Genomic DNA, 8,942 nt, shown 5'->3' with positions numbered 1-8,942 from the left:
TTTTTTGTCGCATTTCCTCGCTAAGGATAGCACCGACAACATCATCAAACTTTAAAGCACTAGATCCAGGGACAAAGTTACTAATGGCCATTACTAAACCATTCCAACTTTCTGGTAATGAACACAAGAATAACAGGGCTCTAACTTCATCATCAAAGTTTACCCCTACAGAACATAACTGACTTGTAATAGTATTAAAATCATTTAAATGGTCTACAACAGATCCACCTTCCGACATCTTCATATTAAATAACCATTTCATAAGAAATACCTTGTTTGAGGCCGAGGGTTTTTCATATAGTTTCTCCAACGCCTTAATCAAACCCTCTGTGGTTGTTTCCTTCGAAATGTTTAAGGCAACTAACGTTGCAAGGCACAATCGTATTGTTCTGAGTGCCTTTCTATCGAGAGGGTTCCATTCTTCATCTATCATAGCCATCGGCTTCTTTGTTTTTCCACTCAATGGTAGGTATAGATCTTTCTGATACAGATAATCTTCCATCTACATCTTCCATAGCAAGAAGTTTTGGCCGTTAAATTTCTCGACCCTAAACTTACCATCTTCCGCCATTGATCCCACTTGAATGAGGAACCATTCTTTCCTGCACGTTTATCAGCCAAATAGACCTTCGGCTCTGATATAAGTTGTTAGAAAATTATATATTACGGAGCAATGGAACACATAAAATATTGCAGAAATATAAACACAAAAAATGCATAAAACAAGAGAGACACAGATATATGTAGTTCACCCAGTTTGGGTTACGTCCACATCGAACAGCCAGTCCTTCCTTTCTATTATCCAGCAAAATGAAGAGACACAACCTACAGCAGATCCGCTGTAATATCCTTTGTTTTCTCTCATAGTCTCACCTCTCTGTTTCTTGTTCACAGAATACACACCTATTACACAGCCTCAAATACAATGCCCTCATACAAAGAGAGGGGTTGCCTTCTAGGGAAAAAAAACCCTAAACTAAACATAAGTTCTACCGTCAGATCATCTACCTAATGAACGGCCTAGATTAACTAGAAATTACCATACTTTTACAAGGAAATTTTACATCTATTTTTAGCTTCGGGGGCGCTGCCCCCGAACCCCCCAGCCATGGGGATCGCCCCCCTGGACCCTCACGAGGGGGAAAAGTCCCCCATGTACCCCCCCGCATGGAGGTATGTACAAACTTCTTGGGGTATACATCCGACTGAAATAAAGACCTCTAAACAATGATGCTCCACACACAACAGTGTTTATGTGGTTATGTACTGCATGATCTCACGATTTCATGGATCTTGTTAAGCATAGTAGTGAGGTAGGTGAATTTACTCATTAAATTCTCAATGGTTTCCATAGATGCATTAGAATCTATTGGTTAAGTAGGGGTCTATGTATCCATATGTGCCACATCATTGTGATGCTTACCTAGGAGTGGACTGGTAAGTCTTCCAGTTCCTCATCGTTAGGATCTACTTTTTCCTCCTCTTATTCATCTTGGAAGATTTGTCCTATATATGCTTTTTATGGTTCTCTATGTGGATCTTCTCTTCCGTTGGCACCCATCATGCCTATAAAATCCCATGGATTTGTTTGTTACTCATGTTTTTCTATATATTTCTTGGGTGAGTCTTGCAATCATTGATGACTAAACACTTTTTGGGCCATTATTGTGCTCCTTTTGTGAGTAGTGTGTTAATGAGCCAATTAACCGAGAAGAAGAAATTGAATTATTATAAAAGTAGGCAGAGGCTATGGCTGTAGAGAAATATCCATATTCCCTACAGTAATAGATCGATAGCTTGCTCTAGGGTGCTCATGCTAGCTTCCCCACCATTCGTCCTTCCAACTAGAGTAATAATTTCAAAACCAGGAGTACAATAGGAAAACATCTGATAATTTAAGCACCTATTCTTATTCCATAATATGTAGATGCTAATCCTCGCATTGCAGATTCAGAACCATATAAAAATCATATTAGCTAAGTCTCATATTTACCCTACAAATTGAAACTCATTTTGACTCTACTGGCGAATGCTGCTTGACATCTACACCTTATTTGAAACAACCTTTATAGATTGGAACACATGCATCAGATGACAGAACAAAACCTATAGTAGTATCAAATGTGAATGTCAGAATACCACTTGTTGGAACACTTCCAGATGCTAGTGTAACAAGCTATGATTTTCTCAATTAACAAGTTTAGGCCTTACATTTTAACCTACGAAGTCAAAATCATACGCAGAGATGATGCTCTAAAGTCTCTATCCTAAAAGCGATATTTTACAAGCAGAACTGCAAAATGGATCTTAATAATGCAGGAATTTCATCTTGAATTTTAGTCACAAAATTTGGTGAAAGGCCAAGTCACAGGAGATCATCTAGTAAAATGTCCATTGCCAATAGATAAACCCCTTGATGAATCTCTCCTAGATGAGGAAGTCGTGGAACTAACCTTTTGTTAAAATCTAGATGCGTGGAATATTTATTTTGATGGTGCCAAGAAAAAACTCGGGGTAGGGGTAGGGATTGTTCTTTTACCTCCAAACGAGGAACCCCAGTACTTTACTTATATATTATAGTTTTATGTCACCAACAATGCCACTGAGTACATCACCTTTATTATCAAAGTCAGAGCTACTTCATCCTGAATGGCAAAACACCTGATCCTATAATCTCTCTTCGATTCTTTCCACCTACCACCATGTACAAATTCGAGTCCCATTCAGTTACAGTCTCAAACACATCACGCGAACCTACCATATGCTTCAACGCACCACTATCAACATATGATGTAGTCTCATCGATGGTACCTTTGGTGAAATGATAAACTATAACAAAATCCTCATCATCCAACCTTCTCCAGAGGTCATCCAGCTTAAAGGATGTAGCAACACCAACTATCTCCTTTCACTTCTTCATCTCATTATCTCCCTTCTTCTTCCTTAAAATATTTGTCAAATAATGACCATGTTCACCACTGTTGTAACACTTCAACTATTTCAAGTCCTTGTTTTCCTTTCCCTTCATTCTCCCTACAATAGCCATGTTATCATCAAAAGTATTCCTTTTATGAAGGTCCTCATCTATGAGTCAGATGGATATTGGTGGCCACCTACCTATTCCACCTAGACCCCCCAGTTGGTTTCATTTGTTTCCTTGTTCATTCGAGCATGTACTATTTTTAGGAGTTTTTCTGGTACTGAACTTCTAGAGCAGTTTTGACCCCCTAAACAACGTTTTTTTGGGGTCCAAGGCAGGCTTGTGGCCATGAATAGGGGCTTGCGGTGAATCCTATAGTACTCGATGAGAATTTTCCAACAAGGTATCATATGCGCCAAATAGAGATAATATGACCAAGTTACGACACCGAGAATTTGGTTTCCCAACTAACCCCAATGGGGCCCACAAACTCTTGGTGTTACATCTATTAGGGCTAGGGTTTTGGTTGTTTAGGGATTTCTCATGTTTTCCAACAATAAATAGGCCCTTGAGCCTCATTATAACATAGTTTAGAGGCATGTAGCCGCCACATCTCTTCTCAGGGATAAGCTATCATTGCCCGAGCTATCTTATTTCCATTATGTTTGTAAGCATAGTTCAGTGTTTTCTATGAATGAAATGAAGTGTTTTTCTACTGCATCTATGTGTTTATGATTATATATGTAAGTTGTTGCATTCATGTTTAAGTTCAGATCAATGGTATCAGAGCCATTTTCTCTTTCTTTATTTTTCTTTGTATGTCCCCAACAAGGTCAGGGTATAAGGCGTTAGGGCTTGATCTGGTTGAACCATTGCAATATCAGCCTCGCAAAACCTGACGACCTCCCATGGTAGAAGAAAATAAATATTAGGGGGTAGAAGATCCTTTCAAAATGTTGCTCGAGGAAGCCCTCAAGCGATAGAGTGACGTGATGATGGATAAATTTTCCCAGATCCTTCAACAACTACCCACATAAGATGCATCTTCAACCAACAACCACTCTGGAGGTGCCACTCCTTTTAAGGTAAAATTTAACTTTGATATGCCCATATTCAAAGGCCTGATAGATGCAGATGTCGTAGATAAATGGTTAAATCTATTGGAAGGATATTTTTTAGTTCATGACTTTTCCAATCAGGGAAATATTACTTTCTCACTTCTTAAAGTTGCCCCACACGTCAAGGATTGGTGGGAAACCTACTGGGAACAAAAGGACGAGAGTGAACCCTCACTATTTTCAGATGCACCCACTTGGAATTCTTTTCAAGACACCATTAGGATCAATATTACCATGTCAAGAGCTATGAAGAACAATAGATAAAGTGGACCATGATATGGCAGCAAAGGGACCAAGATGTGCGAGATTTCACAAATACTTTCCATACCCTTCGCAAGAATCTGGATATCAAGGATACTGAGCGCCATTCAGTTCTCAAGTACTACGGATGTCTACACAAGTACATCCAGGATGAGATGGAGTTCCTGGACATTTCCTCACTTGGCACGACATATCAGTACGCTGTCAAGATTGAGTAGAAGTTTAAACAAAAGAAGCGGGAAGTACTACGGATGTCTACATAAGTACATCCAGGATGAGATGGAGTTCCTGGACATTTCCTCACTTGACACAGCATATCGGTACACTTTCAAGATTGAGCAGAAGTCTAAACAAAATAAGCGAGACTTTGGATTTGTGAATCCAAAGCAAGGAAAAGGTTCCCCCAAACGATAGAACAAAAGTCCAAGCCAAAGCGACACTACCAGGGACAGCCCGCTGAAGCCTCAAGCAAAGAAAAACACCCCAAAGATGAAGAAGGACATGGGAGAATGGTGTTAGTTCCATAGGAGCTCCACTCACAATACAAGTGAGTGTCGGGCCAAAAAGTCACTAGTGGCCAAGATGAAGGCTTCTAAAACAAATGCAGGTTCCAACCCTGAATCAGAATGCGATAAAGGAAATAACAAAGGGAAGTAGATCATTGATTTAGAACCAAATGCCATCATTGCTACCACCAAGATCCATAAGATTGAACTTGAAGATCTAAAGGAGGGAGAACACCTCTTCCACTCACAGATGTGGGTGAAGGGTTCTCCGCTACAGTTCATTGTTGATAATGGGAGACAAAAGAACCTCATTTCAGTAGAAGCCACGAAGAGGCTAGGCACAAAGAATATAGCACATCCACATTCATACAACATCGAGTGGCTTCACCAAGGACTATATCTTCGTGTCAGCTAGAAGTGTTCCCTTCCCTAAAGCATCAAGCCCTTCATGAATGAGGTACTGTGTGACGTTGCTCCTCTTGAAGTTTGTGATATATTGTTAGGACAATCGCACTTATGGATGTGACATGTTATATATGAGTGTAGACCTTGCTCTTTGATTATTACTTTGGCTAATAATTTGTATAGGATACTGAAGGTAGCCCCGCCTACCGCCATCTCTTTGATCATTGCAAAGTGTTAAGTTATGGTATGTTCTATGCTTAGATTAGTTTACTTATCTTTCTTATTATTATCCACAGATTAGAAATCACATGTACATTAGGTAAAGTGAAGATAGAACATTTAAACAATTAATAGAAAACAAGCCAAGACAAGAGACACAAGATGTGGCAGCTAGCCAGGGACAAACCCCAATATGGGGGAACCCTTTGATCAAATCTTATTTTATCTTCAATAATTCAACATAGAGAAATAGTACAAAGATCTGATTTATGTCAGCAGCAGCAAACCCTAGAGCAGCCCTAAACTGGGGCAACAAACCCTAGATTGAACTCGTCAAGTCTCCACCGGTGAGTCGTTCATTGTGCACCAGTAAAAGACTTCGTTGTGCATGAGTCCAAGACTTCGCCACTTCCCCATGCACCAGTCCAATACTTCATCACGCATCAGTTCAAGACTTTTCCATGCACCAGTCCAAGACTTCACCATCCACCAGTCCAAGACATCGTCGTGCACTAGTCCAACACTTCGAACAACCTGTTTCGGCTCAAGTGAGAGAGAGAGCCTTTCTTTGTACGAGAGAGAAGAGACTTTTTTTTTGCACAAGAGAGAGAGAGAGAGAGATGATGAGGAGTGACCAAATGAGGAGGAGTCATCGTGTATTTATATCGAAATGTTGAAGGTGAATAGATATGTCTGTTGGGTGTCTAAGCCTACATAAGTTGTTGGCCAACTTTGATAATTTGTCAATAATCAAAATAAATTCATATCTCCATAAATACTTATCGGAATAGGATGATCTTTAGATCAATCCTCCACCTCTTGACGAGAGGAATCAAGGAAAAATATTATTAGCCATGAATAAGGTGACCCACATGGAGTTTGGCCCTAGTTTCCAATTATAACACTCCCTCTCTACTAGGGAGAACTCCATCTGCAATTCATCTGATCGTCACTACTATTCATCGATCAAATGCACCGCCTTGTACAACTTGACTCCTGCTCTGCTTTGTTCTATTCTTCTTTGCTCAAACTATGAAGAAGAAGAAGTGATCGAGGATGTCTCATACCATCCTCCACTAACTCGAAGTCAGTCTGGAGTGTGTGCCACTTTCACTGGTCCCAGACCAGTCTACTTCCAAAGTCAGTTTCAGAGGGTCTACCACTCTCACTGGTCCTAGACAAGTGTCATTGATCCCAAATCAATGGAGGACATCCTAGCATAGGGAGTATGGTAGATATAATGATGCATCCATCGATAGAACTACTATGGTCCCTATCCTCATTTCCCTACTCATTGATTAGATGAGAGGTACTTCCCATGAGTCCCAGACTGCATGGGTAAGATGCCTTGATAGGAGAACTAATCATCCTGTCCACAGGAGAACAAATCACCTTGTCTAGTGGATGCCATAGGGAACTAATCAACCTGGTCTACAGGAGAACGAATTATCCTATTCCACAATCACCATGGAGAACGAATCATCCTGGCCCACAAGAGAACTAATCATCTTGTTCCATAGTCACCACATGGTGTCAGGGGAAGGTTGAACCTTTTACCCTATACAAAGTGCACCAACAGGGGATGGTGAGTTACCCTATGGTCATATGTTGCTCCAAGAAGTACCCCATGCCCCCCTAAAGCTCCCAGAGCTCAGTGCATCATACTTGACCCTCAAAAGAGGGTCTTTGAAAGACTCCAAGTCATTCTCAAAAAGTCAAAAATTTGACCTTTCCTAGGGGCTTTGTCAAAATTTCGGCAACCTGTTCATTTGTTTACAAAAGATTCTTCGGTGAAGATCACATGAAACATCATTTTTTGACATGTTTCGAACCAACCAGTGTGGTTCATCATCAGGACAAGTTTGTTGGTTCGAAACGCGTCGACAAATGATGATGAACCACACTGGTTGGTTCAAAACGCGTCGAAAAATGATGTTTCATGTGATCTTCGCTGAAGAATCTTTTGTAAACTTGATATGGATCACAGAAGCCTAAACTCTACTGTTCATTTGTACCGATATGTTGGAGCCTTATAGCTCCCCACTACACCATGTCACAAATATAGTGGTACCTGATATCGATATGCTTGGAGTGATCATGGAAAACGAGATTCTCTGATAAACAAATCCCACTCTGGTTGTCACATAGGATCAAAGTGGTATCCAATGTAAATCCAAACAACTCACTGAAGAGGTTTCCTAACTAGACTACCTCACAGGAGGCCATGCTAGTAGCAATGTACTCTGCCTCAGCGATGTTTAAAGCCACTGACTTCTGCTTCCTACTCATCCAGGATATCGAAGAAGATCCCAAGGAGAAACAACACCCGAAAGTACACTTACGGTCCACCACATTACCTACCCAATCAACATCAGTATATCCAAGTAGTCTCACATTTCCGGCAGTGTATCTTAACCCATAAGTATTTTTTCCACGAAGATATCTCAGCAGATTCTTGGCACCAATCCAATGTATGTGGTGAGGTTCAACCATGTGTTGACTCAACATGTTGATTGCAAAGCATATATCTGGATAGGAGTTCACTAGGAACATCAATGCTCCGACGAGTTGATGATACTAGATGGTATTTCATAAAATAGGTCCAGCAGCACTACCGCTTAACTTCTTGAAGTCAAGCTCCCTCGAGGTGGTTACGGGCTTGCAGTCCACCATGCAGAATCTCTCCAATATCTTCACCACATATTTTCCTTGAGATAGGAAAATCTCCCATGGTTTCTTCGAGACTTCCAGTCCTAGGAAATAGTGCATAAGTCCTAGGTCTTTCATCTCGAACTCAGAAGCCAGCTCCCTCTTACATTTGTAAATGAGAGGGTCTGCACCTGTTAGAAATAGGTCGTCAACATATAGCACCAGTATGTGAGGCTTGTCATCTATAACCTTAAAGTAAAGGTTGGGGTTGGCTTCACTCCTAGTGAATCCCAGCTTCATCAAGTAGCTATCAATCCTATCATACCATGCTCGGGGTGCTTGCTTTAGCCCATAGTGGGCCTTCTTCAACCTGCACACATGAGATTCTTTATCATGAATCTCAAATCTTTTGGGTTGCTCCACATAGACCTCTTCTTTGATCGAGCCATGTAAGAACACAGTCTTGACATCCATCTGATGTATGTTCCATCCTTGTGAAGCAACAAGGGCTATGATTGAGTGGATGGTGGTATATCGGGCAACAGGTGCAAATATATTGTCATAATCTATACCTTCCTTCTGAGAGAAGCCACAAGCGACAAAACGAGCCTTATACTTTTCCGCACTTCCATCAACTGCATGCTTTATCTTGTAAAGCCATTTTGAAATGACAACTACCTTGTCCTGGGGTCTGGGGACTACATCCCAGACATCGTTCTTCATAATAGAATCATAATCTTCAGTCATAGCATCCTTTCATACTTGATTCTTGATGGAATCTGTGAATGATGAAGGCTCATTTTGGATGATCGTGCTCATGATGGTCAGGTATCCCAGATACCTGTTTGGTTTCTTACTTTCACG

This window comes from Pinus tabuliformis, chromosome 7 (assembly GCF_031772625.1).
Source record: "Pinus tabuliformis cultivar Carrire ecotype Pingquan chromosome 7, CPIR1, whole genome shotgun sequence".
Classification (NCBI taxonomy): Eukaryota; Viridiplantae; Streptophyta; class Pinopsida; order Pinales; family Pinaceae; genus Pinus; species Pinus tabuliformis.
This window is presented reverse-complemented; position numbering follows the sequence as displayed.